A 13,738-nucleotide genomic window follows, 5' to 3' on the forward strand; every position below is an offset into this window, starting at 1 on the left:
TGTCCTTCTGGACGAGCTCGCCAAGCTCCTGGATGAGGTGCAGCACCGCCCTCTGCGCCATGGGGGTGGTGATGCCTGCCGCAGCCTGATGTGCACTCCGACGAGAGGGGGCCGAAAATGCCCTGGACTTTGGCGGAGCCGGGTGGGGAGGGCGTGGAGGCTGGCTCGGAAGGATGGGTGCGGGCACTGCCTCGAACAACTGATCCGCCTGCTCATTGCAGTCATCGATCACCATCTCGCCCACCTGCTGAGTCACCGCTTCCAACTGGAAACCCACCGTGGCTGCTGCAGGGGAGCTGACGCAGGGCAGCAGGCACGGCAGCATCTCCGGGCTCTCGAGCTCCGCGGGCGTGTGGCTCAGGCGGGATGGAGGGGAGCGACCACCGTCTTCGAACGCAAGCGGGGTGCGCAGGGCTTCGACCATCGCGTTATCCATCTCCATCTGCATGCAATCCGTGAGCGGGGGCGGGGAGAGGGCGCGCCCCGAGTCAGAGAAGGAGAAGAATTGAGCCATCGGGTCCGCTTCAGCCGTAGCGGCATGCGCCGGTCGAAGCAGCTTGGGCGGCGTGGCGCGCAGAGTGTTGGTGTTGGAGCTCATCCCCTCCTCCTTGCGGCCCACAGAGCGGCGCCTTCTGACTGAGGTGCGGCTGCGCTGGCGATGCATGCTATTGACGACACTGTTGCCTCCGCTCCTGGCGTGGCAGCCATGCCCCAGCAGCCGATCCCTCCAGGACCGGCTCGAACCTCCGTTGCCACCATCGCCATTGCGGTCACGATTGACGCCGCCCAGGATCGGGCCGCAGCTAGCCGGGCCGACACGCGGTGCGAGCTGCACGCCCGGCCCTGACCGTCCTCCACATGGGTAACCCAGGTGCACGGCTCAATGCGGGGGAGTGGGCGGTCGTCGTTGTCTTCTGAAGATGGCAGGCCACTCTGCCCCGAGTGGGAGGAGCGCGGCGAAAGGGGCGACCAGTCCTCGAGCAGGTCGACATGGATCAGCATGTCATAGCGGCGTGCTCGAGGTGGCGGGGGGACGCGGCGGTTGTCGGAGGCGATGCCGATGATCTCATCTGAGCGGCCGGCGCCGCGCTTGAGCACCCAGAGGGCGCGCCTGGTCGGGATGTGGGTAACATCCCAGACCCAGAGCCAGCAGGCGAAGGTTTTGGTGTGTCCCCTCTCGAGAGTGCGCGAGTCCAGCCGATCGACGCGGCCGATGTCGCCGAGAGCCTCCTCGGCGCCCGGCAGGGTCCAGAATTGCATCGGCAGGTCTTCGATCACCACGCGCATGTGATGGTTGAACTTGAGGATTGCGGCGTGGTCGTCTTCATTCCACGCCCTGATGAAGTACTTGCAGTCGTCGACCTTGATGACGGCGCGCCGCACCGCATTGTCCCGGAGCGCGGGGAGGTCGAAGTGGATGAGGAAGGCTTCAGGCTGGTGCGCCATGACGTGCAGCTGGTGCGGGCCGGTGGAGAGCTGCTCGAAGATCACCCTGCCGACGTCCACTGGGGTGGTGGAGTGCGAGCGGTTGGCAGCGGTGAGGGTGACGGCGTGTTGGCGCAGAACGTGCTCCTCGAGCTCCAGCGCCGGGGTAGCCACGATCACCCGGTGGCTCTCACGCGGCCGCCTGGCTGGATCGCACAGGAGCAGGCGGTTCATGTCGGGGTGGGGGGCGCCGCCGGGAAGACGAGGCGGTCCCGGACCGGGGCGCGCGCGGCAGCGGGCAGCTTCAGGCGATCGCGAGCAGAACCCTCGGGCCCCCCGTTCCGAGGATTCTGCGGGCACTCCTTCCCGTAATGCCCAGCGCGCTTGCAGATGATGCAGCGAGGGGATCAGGACAGTCTACCCGGCGGTGGAGCTCACTGAGGCAGTGAAAGCATTTGCCTTTGAATTGGCTTAAAAAGGCCTCCCTGCCCCCGCCCGCAGTGAGTGAACGGCGGCGGTCCGAGCGCAGCCGCAGGGGGCGCCTCCTTTGATCCGACGAGCGAGAGTGGGGCCTCCCCTTCTTCCAGGATCGGACCTCCGTCCATCCATCGCCCGTCGCTCCTGCCTGACCCGAAGAGGAAACAGGGGCAGGGGAGTCACGGCGGACAACCAGGGATTTAAGGCGCACCGGGCCCCCGCAGGGAGAACCGCAAGGATCCAGCGGTCCCAGCGACGCACCTGCCATGGGGCGGCCGTCCCGGTGCAGGATTCGCGGCGTCAAGGCCGGATCTGACGCATCAGTCGTCGAGGCCGCGGACCGCAGGGAGGGGGGCGAGGGTCCAACAGTCGGAGGTGCGCCCCCAGCGGGCTGCGGGGAGCACCGGCCGAGGCGGGCAGGGTTTCCGGCAGAGGAACTAGCGGCCATAATGGCCGGATCTGGTGGCCCCCGCGGCCGGAGCGGCGCGCGGCGCAGGGGAGGGGAGGGGAGGGGAGGGGAGGGCCTTGCTCAATAATATCAATGTGTATCCATTGAACACAGAAAGATACAAGTTCCCTCCTGCGTACTGATGCTGCCCTACTACTGCTTCTGCTTGCCGTCACTGGCCGCCGCCACCTCCGCCTCAGGCCTGCGCGCCCCCACTTGCTGCCACCTTCTACTGTTGCCATGGCTTCCGTCGTCGCGCCCGTGTTGGCCCCCTGCTCACGGGCCGCTCCCGCGCCACTCGCTCGCAGGTCGACGCCCGCCCTGGTCGGAGCCGTCGCCATCCGCGCATGCGACCTACTGCGCCTCACGCCGCCCGCGCCCGCCGCATCCTGGCGCGGCGGTCCCCGAGCTCGGACATGTTGGTGCCGTGATGCGTGTGCGCTTGCTCGGCTGCTTACTTCTGCTGCTCGCTAGGTGCCGCTGCTCGTGCTTAGCTACTGCTATTGCCCTTCAAGAGCTACCCTGCTGGTTATGCTGCTTCTACTCCGCCTACTGTTGCTGGACACGGCCATGTCCATGGCTGTGTGCTTTGTGAGCGTGTGTGTGCACAACCAATGCACGTATCTGTCTCTCGCACATGCGGCCAATCCAATTAATTAGTTCTAATACAATTTAGCTTAGGTTAGATTATTGTTTAGCTAGCCTGATGTGTCCATGTCACTAGGCCCCCATTGCTAAATCAGTAGATAAATTAATCTGTTAAAATTATTAGCCCATGACATGCGGGCCCGTTTAGACCTGTTGACCAGTCAACACTAAATGAGTCAACTGCTGACTGGACTAGTTGACTGGGCCCCTGGAATCCCCCTCTCCACTGTCATACACTTAGGCTAGTTCACTTGTGGGTATAAAAAGTAGCCTGCCATATTTTTAATATTCGAATTAACTAATTCTAGAAAATCTAGAAAATATAATAAACTTTAATGAATCATATAAATTAAATCATAGCTCGGATGGGAAAACTTTATACATCAAAGTTGCTCAGAACGACGAGACGGATCTAAACACGCGGTCCGTTTACGTGTCAGATGCCTCCAACTATCTGAACATGGAACATTCCCCCTCCATTCATCTGTTTGACACAGGTCCGGAACCGGGAAAACATTCCTGGTGGAATTCCCCCTTCACCTCTATCTTGCAGCACTACGTTAGAACACTCATAGCACTGCGTATTGCCATGTTATGCCTTGTGATGCCTTGTTTGCTCTGTATTTACTGTTTCTTCCCCCTCTTCTCTCCGGTAGACCCGGAGACTGATGTTGCCCCTGTGATCGACTACGTCGACGACGACCCTTCTCTTCTTTCAGCGGAGCTTCCAGGCAAGCCCCTCCTTTGTTCATCCCGATATCTCTCATTCCTTTCTCTCATGCTTGCATTAGATTTCGCTACTGTAATTGTTTGCTCCTATTCTGATGCATAGCCTGCTTTTGTATCTGCTGTTGTACCTTACCTGCTTATCCTAAACTGCTTACTATAGGTTGGTTAGTGATCCATCAGTGACCCCCCACCTTGTCCTTGTTGCCCCTGCTTCATCATCGAAGACCCGATCAACGGGTTCGAAGACCAGGCCCCGGTACCGCACATCACTTCCCCTTAGTTGATCGACACTACTTGGTTACTATCGAGTGCCGAGGGTGAGACCTCATCAGCACTTCTGATGATAACCCTTTAGTGTAGTTATTTGGTCGTGGTCATCGAGGGTGATTCCGCCTTAACCACTTCCAATTCGGCTCTGTCGTGCAACCCCTTAAGTGTGAACAATGAGGGTGGATCCTCTTACGTTCACCTTGATGATTACATCAAGTGGAATCCGTCGAGAGTGACTCCTCAGGTTTTCCCCTTGGTGTTAGACACACGGTTACTATGGTTACTATGACTTTACACTGAATCATGTCACTAAAGACGGGTCGGCCCTGAGGGGTACCCGCGCGAGCATATTTGCGAGTGATGTGGAGATGGGTTGATCTGGAGGGTGCCCGCGAGATAATTAGGAGGCGTGGCTGGGCATTCCTAGCTCTTGCCGCAAGTCCTCGAGATGGGGCGACGGGGTCACATATTTCGTGAGTCTCTTCTTGTTACCGCGCGTTCCTTATCCACTATGATTTGGATATTTGATCCAAGGGGCCTCTGGCCTAATAGCACTAACCATCACGTGGGCATAGTATGGGCGTTCTGTGTCGTATGCATCAGCCGAAGCTTAATAGATGTCAGTGACTGAGCGGCGCGCGCCGGGTTGGACTGCGTAAGCACCTGCCTTTTTAAGGAGGTAGCTAGGTCTGCTCACCGGCCGCATTCGCAACGTGCAGGAGTTCCTGGGCCGATGGCCCAAGACCCCCGGGGGCATAGGTTTAGTACGGCGTGCCGACCTCTCTATTAGGCCTAGGTTGGGTTGCGGCATATTGTTTGGCCTAGGCCGGGCATGACCCAGGAAAGTGTGTCCATCCGGAGTTAATCGAGCTTGGTGGGTAAGTTGGTGTACCCCTGCAGGGAAGAAAACATCTATCGATAGCCTGTCCTACGGTAATGGATGCTCAGAGTTGTATCCCGATCGATACAACTATAACTGGATACTTGTGATGAGAAATGGATTGTGATGAGAAGTGGATAGTATGGCTCTGGGATTGCTTTCTCGCAGGGAGTCATGAATGGATCTTTGGACGAGGTTGATAACACTACTACTACTTTACTTTATGCTACTCTTATCTCTTCTGATGCTGCATGATGCTTGGAGCTACTTGAAGATGCTAGTCTTTGATAGGCTAGGCTTTCCCCCTTCTCTTCTGGCATTCTGCAGTTTAGTCCACAGATATAACCCTTTTGATAGATACCGATGCATATGTAGTGTAGATCCTTGCTTGCGAGTACTTTGGATGAGTACTCACGGTTGCTTTCCTCCCCTTTTTCCACGTCTTTCCATTCTTCTCGGATGCGGCAACCAGATGGTGGAGTCCAGGAGCCATACGACACCACCGACGACTTCTACTACGCCGAGGGTGCCTACTACCACGTGACGGACGCCGGCGACCAGGAGTAGTTAGGAGGCTCCCAGGCAGGAGGCCTTGCCTTTTCGATCGTTGTTGCTTTTGTGTTAGCCTTCTTAAGGCAAACTTGTTTAAATCATGTCTGTACTCAGATATTGTTTCTTTCGCTGACTCGTTTGTATTCTAGCTTATGTATTTGAGCCCCCGAGGCCCCTGGCTTGTAATATAAAGTTTGTATTATTTTAATTTGTGTCTAGAGTTGTGCCGTGATATCTTCCCGTGAGTCCCTGATCTTGATCGTACACATTTGCATGTATGATTAGTGTATGATTGAATCGGGGGCGTCACATATGTGAATTCCTCCAGCGGTGTACCGGGATGTGCAATGAATCAAGAGTGACATGGATGAAAGAATTATGGAAGGTTGCTCTACCACAAATACAATGTCAAGTACATGATCATGCAACGCAATATGACAATGACGAAATATGTCATAATAAATGGAACGGTGGAAAGTTGCATGGCAATATATCTCACAATTGCTATGGAGATGCCATAATAGGTATATGGTGGGTGTATGGTACCGGCAAAAGTTGTGCGGCACAAGAGAAGCTAGCAATGGTAGAAGGGTGAGAGTGTGTATAATCTGTGGACTCGATATTAGTCATAAAGAACTCACATACTTATTGCAAAAATCTATTAGTCATCGAAGCAAAGCACTACGTGCATGCTCCTAGGGGAAGGTTGGTAGGAGTTAACCATCGCCCGATCCCGACCTCCACACAAAGGATGACAATCAAAAAATACATCATGCTCCAACTTCATTACATCTGGTTCACCATACGTGCATGCTACCAGAATCACAAACCTCAACACAAGTATTTCTCAAATTCACAATTACTCCCCTAGCATGACTGTAGTATCATCATCTTCATATCTCAAAACAAGGAATCAAACTTCTCATAGTATTCAATGCACTTTATATGAAAGTCTTTATTATATCCCTCTTGGATGCCGATCATATTAGGACTAAATTTATAACCAAAGCAAATTACCATGCTGTTTATAGACTCTCAAAATCATATAAGTGAAGCATGAGAGTTCATCAATTTCTATAAAATAAAACCACCGTCGTGCTCTAAAAAGATATAAGTGAAGCACTAAAGCAATATTGCCTAGCTCAAAAGATATAAGTGAAGCACATAGTGTATTCTAATAAATCACGATTCATGCGTGTACCTCTCAAAAGGTATGTACAGAAAGGATGATTGTGGAAAAATAAAAAGAAAAGACTCAAATCATACAAGATGCCAAGCAAAACACATATCTTGTGGTGAATAAAAATATAGCCTCAAGTAATGTTACCGATAGACGAAGACGAAAAAGGGATGCCTTTCGGGGCATCCCCAATCTTAGGCTCTTGGTTGTCCTTGAATATTACCTTGGGGGTGCCTTGGGCATACACAAGCTTAGGATCTTTCCACTCCTTATTCCATAGTCCATCAAATCCTTACCCAAAACTTGAAAACTTCACAACACAAAACTCAACAGAAAATCTCATAAGCTCCGTTAGTATAAGAAAATAAATCACCAATTTTATGGTACTGTTTTGAATTCATTACTTATTTGTATTATGTAATATCTACTGTATTCCAAGTTTTCCATGGTTCATAGCCACTGATAATACCCATAGATTTATCAAAATAAGCAAACAACAGATAGAAAACAGAATCTGTCAAAAACAGCACAGTCTATAGTAATCTGTAACTATCGAATACTTCTGTAACTCCAAAAATTATGAAATAATAGGACAGCCTAGGAGATTTGTGTACCAATCAAGAGAAAAAAGAATTAGATCAAAAGCACGTTTCAATAAAAATCCAGGAAATTATTTACTAGGCGCAAAAGTTTATGTTTATCAGCAGGATCAAAACAATTATCACCGTAAGCTATCCCGTATGTGTTACTTGGCACAAACACTAATTAAAACACAAAACCACATATAACCAGAGGCTAGATGAATTATTCAAAGCCAAATAGGAACAAAAATCAAAGAACAAACATAAAATTGAGTTGCCTCCCAACAAGCGCTATGGTTTAACGCCCTTAGCTAGGGATAAAACACGAACAGATCTAGGTATTGTCATCTTTTGTCTTTATTCTTTTAAGGAAATTATGTTCAAATCTGGAAGGTTCTTTGCGTTTCTCCTCATATTTAGAAATTTTTAAGTCTAAAACATCTAACCGTTTATTGCAAAGAGTAGTGAACATTTTCATGCGGTGGATGTTCCCACTGACATTTTTCAGAGGCTCAAGGGATTTTTGCAAAAAAATGATAATTCACATAGCTTCTCAAAAACATGAGTTCCCTCATGAGTGTGAGGTCAACCTTATTCTGGAGGCGATATTCCAACTACTCATTATATTATTTCAACCCAAGAGTTGCCTATGGGGCTTGGTCAACCAAACATATAAATTACAGAGTAGAATTTTCAAATCCCCCTTTATGGTGCGATTGTGATTAGATTCTATCATCCTATACCAAGCATCTTTTAAATTTTCTCCTTGTTTCTGTTTGAAGTGAAGAACTTGAAGTCGGGAGACAAAGAAGGGGTAAAATAGCTAGTCATGGAGAAAAGAAAAGGAAGGAGAAGGCGAAAGAAAGAGGGGCGAAGAAAAGGCGAATCTTTTTGAAAATCGTTTTAGAAGTGGGGGAGAGGAAAACGAGAAGCGAATGGCGAATAATGTAATGCAAGAGATGAGTGTTTATGATGGGTACTTGGTATGTCTTGACTTGGCGCAGATCTCCCCGGGTACGGCACTAGAAATTCTTCCTGCTACTTCTTGAGCTTGCGTTGGTTTTTCCCTTGAAAAGGAAAGGGTGATGCAACAAAGTAGAAATAACTATTTCCCTCAGTTTGAGAACCAAGGTATCAATCTAGTAGGACAAAACACACAAATCAACGAATACCTACATAAACAATCAAACAAACTTGCACCCAACGCGATAAAGGGGTTGTCAGTCCCTTCACGGTTACTTACAAAAGTAAGATCTGATAGAGATAGATAAACGGTAAAGTAAATATTTTTGGTATTTTTGGTTCATAGAACGGAAAGTAAAAGATTGCAAGAATAGTAGATCGGAAACTAAGATTGTAGATCAGAAACTTATATGATGGAAAATAGACCCGGGGGCCATAGGTTAACCTAGAGGCCTCTCTCAAGATAGAAAATAATATGGTGGGTGAACAAATTACTACAGAGCAATAGATAGAAAAGCACAAACTGAGGACAATATCTAAGGCAATGATCATGAATATAGGCCTCACGTCCGTGTAAAGTGGACCGACTCCTGCCTGCATCTACTGCTATTACTCCACACATCGACCACTATCCAGCATTCATCTAGAGTATTAAGTTCATAAAGAACGGAGTAACGCATTAAGTAAGATGACATGATTTAGATGAATTAACTCAAGCAATATGATGAAAACCCCATCTTTTTATCCTCGATGGCAACAATACAATACCTGCCTTGCTGCCCCTACTGTCACTAGGAAAGGACAACACAAGATTGAGCCCAAAGCTAAGCACTTCTCCCATTGCAAGAAAACCAAATCTAGTTGGCCAAACCAAACCGATAGTTCGAAGAGAATTACAAAGATATCAAATCATGCATATAAGAATCCAGAGAAGATTCAAATAATATTCATAGATAAGCTGATCATAAATCCACAATTCAGCGGATCTCGGCAAACACACCGCAAAAAGTATTACATCGCATAGATCTCCAACAACAATGAGGAGAACATGGTATTGAGAATCAAAGAGAGATAAGAAGACATCTAGCTACTAGCTATGGAACCGTAGGTCTGTGGTAAACTCGTCACGCTTCATCGGAAGGGAAATGGTGTTCATGTAGAAGCCCTCCGTAATCAAATCCCCTTCTGACAGGACACTGGAAAAGTCCCCTAGATGGGATCTCACGGGTATAGAAGGTTGCGGTGGCGGAAAAGTGTTTTCGTGGATGCCTCTGTTGGTTTGGGGATATATGGGAATATATAGGTGAAAGAATTTGGTCAGGAGGTGAACAAGGGGCTGAAAGTGCTAGTTATCGACTAGAGGGGGGTGAATAGGTGATTTATGAAATTCTTCAAAACATGGTGGCGTTGAAGACAAACAGGTAAACTGAGCCTACATAGTAAGCAGCGGAATAAAGACTACACTAGGCAAGCATTAGTCATACATACAATATAGTGAAAGCACAAAGACTAACTGCAACTAGGTAGACAGGATCAGAATGGACGATAGTACAAAGCTAAACAGATATAAGTATCAGATTTTGGGTTCCAGCAAAACCCTTGAGGTTCGAATACTGGGGTGCGCATGAAGACTTCCCCATACCGAATCTCGCTCTTAGCCTCGCTGCGATCCCTAAGCTTATCTCGATGAACTCACAACACAAGGGACACAAGATTTATACAGGTTCGGGCCACCGTTGTGGTGTAATACCCTACTCCTGTGTGGTGGTGGTGGATTGCCTCTTGGGAAGATGATGAACAGTACAAAGGAAGAACAGCCTCCTGAGGAGAGGTGTTGTTGACTTGGTGTGGTTTGCTCAGGGAGGAATCGATCCGTCCCTTCTACTGTGGTGGCTAGCCCTATTTATAGAGGTCCTGGTCCTATTCCCAAATATTGAGAGGGAAGGGATCCAACAACAGCAAATTTGAAAGGGGACAACTAGTACAAGCTATCCTGACTAAAGGTGGTCTTCGCCTGTCAGAGGCGCTGGTGATGATGTCGTCTTGGGCTGCACAATGACCTCCGTCCTGCCGACCTGCTGGTCTTGGTCTCATTGCATCGATATGGAAACCTTTGCATGATGCCTCGGTACTCCGTGCTTGCTCTTGCCCCCTTGGCACCAAAGAGGAAACGAGGACACTACGCGCGCTGGCGCCCGCCTAGCCTTGGTCGTCATGGCTTGCGTCACGGGAACCTCGCGAGGTACCCCTTGCCTTGATCTCTTCGCCTCCCTCGCGAGCGTGCCTAGTGAGGCCGCTCCTGGGGAGGCCTTGTGTCGTCCGCCCCGCAAGGGTCTTCAGTGTTTGGTTGATGAAGATGGGTCGTACTGGGCCATTGGTGGAGCAACACCGCGGGCCGCAGGCAGGCAAGTCTGGGGACCCCCATTCCCAGAATGCCGACAGTAGCCCCCGGGCCCAAGGCGTGCTCGGACTTGGCTTAGCAGCGAAGCCAAAGGGCATGTGCAGAGCGCTGCGAGCCCCAATAGCCTACAGCCTTGGTCGACACATGGCAACTGATTGGACGTGGGCGTCTCTGCTTCCCCACGCTGCCTCGGCAACTGCCCAACTCGATGAGTCCCTGCTGCATGCAAAAAGGGGCATCATTAGCTGCGATCGTGGAGGTCGACGGTTAGCCTCCCCTGGGCTATAAATGAGGAGGGGCGAAAGCCCCCGTCGCCCATCTCTTCCCATTCCACTCGCTTCTCCTCTGTTGCTCCGTTGCTTGTAGCGTCCCCCATGGCGCCCGCGAAAAGGTTTCTAGCCACGGAGAAGGGGAGGGCTCGCCAAGAAGGGCCTGGCTCTCCTCCGCCCAAGGGCGGATGCGGTCACCCTCGCAAGCACTTCGTGACCCCTGTCATGGCTTCCCACGGTCGCGGCGGTGGTCCTTCATGTGGTGGTGGCCGCCCATGTCGAGGCAGCCCGGTTGGTGGAGGAAGGTGTGCTGTGGCCGCGCGGCCTCCCCAACCGCGCTTCCACTCGGCGGAGGTGCTGCCGGAGTTCGTCGTGTGGTCGGAAAACCCAGTCAGCAACTGGCTTCAGCTCCCGCGCTTCTTCGTCAGCGAGCTACCGGCCGCTGGCCCAGGCGGGCTCCGGTTGCAGGCGGACGTCTACTGCAGCAGGGCCTCCTAGGTTGTGGTGGAGGTCTCCGTCTCCGGCAACGCAGCCTTGGCCCGAGGTTGGCAGACGTTTGCCCCCGCGCGCTGTCTCGGCAAGCGATGCACCCTCCACTTTAGGTATGATGGCGATGCGACCCTCTATGTAATGGTGTTCGGAGAGGATGGCCGCCGCGTTGGGTGCTGCCCTGAAGACAGTGACAGCGACGAGGAGCTAGGTCTTGACAACGGTCGTGATGGAGGTGAAGGCGAACTTGCTCCCGGCGGTGACCGTGGCTCGTCAAGCTACGGCGACTCTTTCTCCGTTGACAGCTCCTCCAGCGGTGGCTATGATCAACCGCCACGCCATCGTGCCCGCCTCGGGGGCGGCAGCAGGTCGTCCCGTCGCCACGCTTCGGTGTAGCACGAGGTGGGGTCCGGCTGAGTTCAGGAGGTCATCGTAGATCCCTCCTCGCAAACTGCTGCAACGCGCGTGCTACTTTTGCTTTGTTTTCCTTCCTTCCCACATTGAGAGAGACAAGTCTGGGCCCCGTGGGGGCGTGCAACAAACTATGATTTCCTAGTTAACTTGCTGCATTTATTGTTCCTGTGCTATGTCATGGCATCGTTGTGGTACGTTGGCGTGTAGGAACAACTTAGCTTGGCATGTTTGAAGTAGTTTCCGCCGTGCGAGGTGCCCGCATCAGGCCTTGCCCGGTGCCTTAGGAACTGCAAAAAACTCATTGAGAGACTGTCATTTTCTGAACCCTGGTAGCAAGGGCTGCCGGCCGCGGCCCGGCGCTTGGTGTCGCAGTACCCGAGGGGCATAGACTGGGAGGGATGCTCCCGCTGTGAATTCGAACGAGAGAGCCTTGTGAAAGTAAGAAGAGAAAGGGCTAACGATGAAAGTCATAAGATAAAGGGCTCATTGAGGGCACCCGCGCGGCCCCCTCGCGAGGCTTACGAGAGAGAGCGAGTCAGACAAGGAGCTGAAGACAGAAAACTAAGGCGGAAGGCGATGGAACGAAACCAGCAGAGAACACTAGAAGCAACTTTAATCAAGGTTCAAACAAGGAAGAGCGAGCTAACTGTGGAAAGCAAATGAGGAGCCACGTCTGGCACCTACTCTAGTCTTCGACATCTACTTACCAGCGCGAAGCTAAGTGCTGCCACTGGGCGTGGGCGGGAGCCCCCGAGGCCCAAGGGCGGCACTCCAGAGACTCCGGGGCGTGTACAGCCCCCCTCATTATTACGTGAGAGTGTCACGGGCGGCGAGCTTCACAGGCATTGGGCCTTCTTCACAGGAACAGGGCCTTTCTTCGGGCGGCGAGCTTCACAGGCACCGGGCCTTCTTCACAGGCACTGGGCCTTTCTTCAGGGGTAAAACTTCCGGAGGTGCTGGATGTTCCAGGCGTTCGGGATGGGCACCCCATCCTGAGTCTCCAGGCGTGCGGCGCCAGGCCTAGAGACATGGACGACCTTGAACGGGCCTTCCCACATGAGTGAAAGCTTATGCAGCCCTTCCCTGGAGAGCACCCGCCTAAGTACGAGGTCACCTACCTCGAGCGTCCTGGGGCGGATGTTGCGACAATGATACCGCCACAGTGCCTGCTGGTATCTTGCCGCCCGTAACGTGGCTTCACGGTGGTGTTCCTCCCCCAGCATAAGGTCCATCCCCCGCATGACGTCATGTCGCGCCTCATCAAATGCTAGGACCCGCGCGGAGCGATGCCTGACCTCATGAGGGAGAACCGCTTCCGCTTTGTAGACGAGGAAGAATGGGGTCTCACCCGTTGGCTTGGTAATGGTAGTACGGATGGACCACAACACGGACTGGAGCTCATGGTGGCAGCTCCTGCCGCAGGCCTCCAGCTTCTTCTTGAATGTCCTGGTCTTGAGTGTGACGCCCCCGATTTAATCGTACACTAATCATGCATGCAAATGTGTACGATCAAGATCAGGGACTCACGGGAAGATATCACAACACAACTCTACAAATAAAATAAGTCGTACAAGCATCATAATACAAGCCAGGGGCCTCGAGGGCTCGAATACAAGTGCTCGATCATAGACGAGTCAGCGGAAGCAACAATATCTGAGTACAGACATAAGTTAAACAAGTTTGCCTTAAGAAGGCTAGCACAAACTGGGATACAGATCGAAAGAGGCGCAGGCCTCCTGCCTGGGATCCTCCTAACTACTCCCGGTCGTCATCAGCGGGTAGCACGTAGTAGTAGGCACCTCCAGTGTAGTAGGGGTCGTCGTCGACGGTGGCGTCTGGCTCCTGGACTCCAACATCTGGTTGTGACAACCAGAAAGAAAGGAAAGGGGGAAAAAGGGGGGAGAAAGCAACCGTGAGTACTCATCCAAAGTACTCGCAAGCAAGGATCTACACTACATATGCATGGGTATATGTGTAAGGAGGCCATATCAGTGGACTGAACTGCAGAATGC

General features: G+C 51.9%; 1 pseudogene; it reads right to left on the reverse strand.

Moving 5' to 3' along the window:
• Window positions 1-221: 221 nt before the first annotated feature.
• LOC119292676 lies at window positions 222-1,260 on the reverse strand (annotated as a pseudogene).
• Window positions 1,261-13,738: the final 12,478 nt, after the last annotated feature.

Source organism: Triticum dicoccoides, chromosome 4B (assembly GCF_002162155.2).
Source record: "Triticum dicoccoides isolate Atlit2015 ecotype Zavitan chromosome 4B, WEW_v2.0, whole genome shotgun sequence".
Taxonomy (NCBI): Eukaryota; Viridiplantae; Streptophyta; class Magnoliopsida; order Poales; family Poaceae; genus Triticum; species Triticum dicoccoides.